Raw genomic sequence first — 5000 nt, 5'->3', positions numbered from 1 at the left:
TACAACCCCATCATCTAATTCATTTGTCTAACTCTGTATCTTCTAAGTTATTTTGAAAGCGGTATAATGGCCACGTACATAATAATTCCATCGCTCCTCAAGACTTCAATACGTCTTTTTCCCGACACCAATCAATTCTATTCAATCGAAGATAATCTTGTGAACAACGAAAAGGTTAAGGTCGGGCTGTGTTGTATTTACTAGTTCTTAAACCCTCTACTACGTATAAGCTCTCCCGCCTCCCCTGAGGCAGTCAAACGGTCCGTCGTATGTCTAAGTCAGCCGAGGGAATGAGGAAGCGGAGTAGGGTTGATTAAGGACCGGGGTGGGATTGGTAGGGATGGACATTGTGTTCAGGTGTGGATCAAGGAAGGGAGTGTGAGGGAGTAGTGAGAACAAAATGGGAGGGATGGGGTTGGTAGTTACGAAAGAGGCGCGTAGAGAGGGAGGTAGGGAGAGGGATGTGGGATGAGGGAGGAGAAGAGGGAGGAGAAAGTGGAAGAGGAATAGGATAGGGTGGAAGGGAAGGAGGAAGGATCGAAGGAGGGGAGAGGGACGGTGGAGGGAGTGGAGAGGAGAGATTAAGGAAATGTGGATGAAAGTGGATAAGGGATGGGTAAGGAGTGAGGACGGGAGGAAGGGCGAAGAGAGGAAGGAAGGGAGAGGGGAAGAGAAAGAAAGAAGAAATATTGAAGGAGGAAAGGAATAAGAAAACGGAATATGATAAAGAAAACGGGAATAGGGGAAAATGGGTAGAAAGAGGAGTAGAAAGACGAAAAGAGGTACGAAGAGAAGGAGAAAGTGGGAGAGTTAAAGGAAGAGGGACGAAGAAAGGAAGAAGGATGAAGAGAAGAGGAAAGGGAGTAAGGAAACGAGGGAAGCACGGAAAGTATTTGGGATCTTCGGGAGGGTTGGGACGATTATGTGCTAATGAGCACGAATAAAGTGGTCGGACCATCCCATGGGAGGGAGTAGTGGGAAACGAAGGGATAGGAAGGGTCGTGGGAGGGGGGCACATGGAATGGGAGGCAAGTACACGAAATAGGAGGATCAGGCATAGGGGATGAGATTGTATAGGATATGTCGCACGATGCCAGACGATGTGAAACAGATACACGGATATAGAACAGGAATAGAATATAAATAAAGATAGAGAAGTTTATGTGGGTTAGTGATAGATTGAAGAAAATATGGAAAAGGGGACTGCAAAACACGTATGGGATGGGAAGGCTATGGAAGAGGTCTATGTATGGAATATATATAAAATAGAGACACAGCAAGATGTGGAAGGACAGCAGGAACGTATACACACGAAGTCGGAACTATGAACTATGATACGTACAGGATGGAAGTATGAAACAGATATGGAATAGGAGTCTACAGGATATGAAAACACGAGGAGACTGTGGGTTTAGGGTAAGTATATAAGTGAAACAGTATAAAAGAAGTTCGTCTAAAGAATATATATAGATGAAGGAGAGTATGGGAGAGGTATTGGAATGGAATATGAATGGAATAGGAGTATTACTGGAAATGTTTGTATACAATATAACTATAGGTTAGAAACTCAAAAGGGGCGAGGAGGGATGGAAGGGGGTGTATTTGCGCGTCAAAGGAAGATAATATATGGAAAAGTTGTAAAAGAAAGATAACATTGATTTTTTTTATATGAATAGTACAGATATGAACTAGAAACAGTACGAGGGTGAGGTTATTTGAAATATATCTGGGAAAGGAACAGTATGAGAGATGTTTGTTGATTGGATAAACATGGTGTATATATATATATATATATATATATATATATAGATCTATATATATAATATATATATGTATATATATATACAGATGTATGAATATATATATATATACACAGGATTGGGTTAAGGATGGTATGAAAAAGGTATTGATATAAGGTCATTAAGACTAAAAATGGTTCTGTGTTTTTAAAAAGAGAACACATCTTGTCTTGTCATAGATGGCTGGAGACGAAAATACAATACTGTATACCTCATACGTTAACAGTGAAATGGATGAAGATCACAGGCAGTGGGAATATAGGCTGTAACACCACGGGTAGTGGGGATAACAGGCACAAATCTTAGTGAACGGGATAAACAAATTGACCATACACAGGTAGTGGTGAAGGCATGAGAAGTCAGAGGCCAAAGAGGCACAGGGAGTAGGGAGAGGTGTATGGCCGAGCTAGGTAGAGATTAATGAGAAAAATAAGAATTCGATCGCGGAGAAAATTATCATTTCTTGATTAGATCCTGAAAGAATGGTCGGGGTTTCGGGCCGCGGGGGGAACTGGCGGGGTAAAGACCGCGGAGCCTCTCTATGCCCGGGGGCCATGACCGCGAAGTTATGGGTCCCGACCACGATACCCGAAGTTGAGGAAGCCTCCGCCACCATGACAGGAAGACCTCAATCAAGTCAATACGAAAAGATTTTGGTAAATAAAAGGAATTTGTTTTTTTATTTTTTCATGCGATATTGAGGTCTCCCGACTCCCATCATCAGGCAACGAAGGACGGGGATATAAATGGAAATAAGTTCAAATATACAAAGTTTCTGTTTTTTTTTTTGTTTTTTTTTTTTTGGTTGTTCGGAGAAGAAGGAAATCAGGAGGTGAGATACGGGAGGGGCTAACAGTGGAGGAGTAGAGGATGGAGGAGGATTGAATATCGATGGAAGACGAGAGGGCGAGGGTGAGATGACCGATGGAAAACTAAAATGGAAGCAACGTCTATTCTTGTGTATATAGATATGAATAAATATTTGCCTTTATTTATACACTTTAGTATATGGACTAAATTCCAATATCATTAAACACGTGTATCAATGATTTTATATATACACGAGGGACTTTCGCATTTGCACATATGTACATACACACAGGCACACATATATAATACATAGATACATACTTATATATACTGTATATACAATATATAGATACATATTTATATATACATATAATGTACATATATATCATATATTATATATATATATATATAAACAAATACACAGGAGTATGTGTTTGCGTGTGCCTATTAAAAACTTGAGATTTCCATCAAATTTTCTCATTCCCCCAGTCGTAACTTTTAACAAAGAGCACTTGCCTACTGAGGATTTTCACCTTGATCTCGCTTTGGAACCTTGAGTAATGAAAAATATAAAGAATCAGAATATAGATTTCGACCTTGAATGAATTTACAGCCTCGTCTTCTTCTCTTCTTCCACCTCACCATTGTTATGCAAAGTGGACAAGCACAACTTTATTTTAGTCGACTGAATATTTACATGTGGGTGCTTTATCCTAGAGTGAAGGTCTATAACTCAGTTAAATGGTGACAGAGCGATCTACGTTGCAATTACTGGGTAAACACAGTTCTTATTGGCGTTGAGGAAAATAAGGATTTTTTTTTTCTCAACGAAAGTGTTGGTAAGCGCGAATGAGTGTCTGCACGGATGTTGGCACTTATTGATTGTGGTGGTACACGAAGAGGGCCATTCTCGTAGAAAGGATTGCAAAGAACGCACGCGCTCACACACACACACACACACACACACACACACACACACACACACACACACACACACACACACACACACACACACACACACACACACAAACACAAACACACACACACTCGCACATAATCGCGTGCGCGCACACACACACACACACACACACACACACACACACACACACACACACACACACACACACACACACACACACACACACACACACACAAACACACACACACACACACACACACACACACACACACACACACACATACACACACACACACACACAAACAAACATTAACATGTTATTACACTCTAACATACACTTATACGCACACTAACACATTAACACATACTAAGGCATAATAACACACACTAACGCACACTAATAGTAGGACACAGTAACGTCTACTAACGTACACTAACACCAGCTCACAGTAACGCATTTCCACACTAACATACTAACACTTAGCATTGTACTGTAACACACATTAACGCACACTAACACACTAACACCCACCAACACGAACTAGCACAAATGATCATAGTCACCCACTAACACCCTGTAACACCCACTGGCTTCAATTAACGCGCACTAACACACGCACTAACTGTCTCACGCTATTGCACACTAACTCACACTAACAATTATTGTCAGACATTAACACTAACAAACACACAGTAACACATACATACACCAACACGCTAATATACAGTCACCCACTAACACATACAATTAGCACTCACTACTACACACAAACATGAACACACGCTAACACTACAATTGCACACACTACCACATAGTGTCACACACTAACATACTATCACACTAACCTTATGACACGGTGTGTCACACACAATCACACCCTATCGTATTACACATACAGTACACACGTGCGCTCATTCACACAACGTGACTAAGATGCGGATCTAGACGAGTCCAGCCGGTCGGTTGATGACCAGTATTTGCGTTTTTTTTTTTTTTTTTTTTTTATGTATGGAATTCTAAATGATGACATTTACACAAGCGATCGTGCACATGCTACATACATGCATCTACTTGTGTATATACATAAACATATATCAAAGTGAATTGATATATATATATATATATATATATATATATATATATGTATATATATGTATATATATATATATATGTATATTATATATATATATATATTATATGTATATTATATATATATATATATATATATATATATATATGTATATGCATATATATTGTAGGGGTGGGGGATGGTTTCTGAATATCATGTATATAGGATAACCAACAAATAGGAAACAGATATCTTTCAGACTCTGAGAAACTCTTCTCGAGGAACTGGAAAAGGTCCCCGAGAAAGAAGTTCTGCGAAACTTCGTAAGACATCGATGGAGAACCGAAGATTATGACAGATTCAGAAAGACTCCGAGGAACTTCGACGTAAAGAAACAAATTG

Source organism: Oratosquilla oratoria, chromosome 1, assembly GCF_046742065.1.
Source record: "Oratosquilla oratoria isolate Oo_2021 chromosome 1, ASM4674206v1, whole genome shotgun sequence".
In the NCBI taxonomy this organism is placed as follows: Eukaryota; Metazoa; Arthropoda; class Malacostraca; order Stomatopoda; family Squillidae; genus Oratosquilla; species Oratosquilla oratoria.
Note: the sequence above shows the minus strand (reverse complement) of the source record.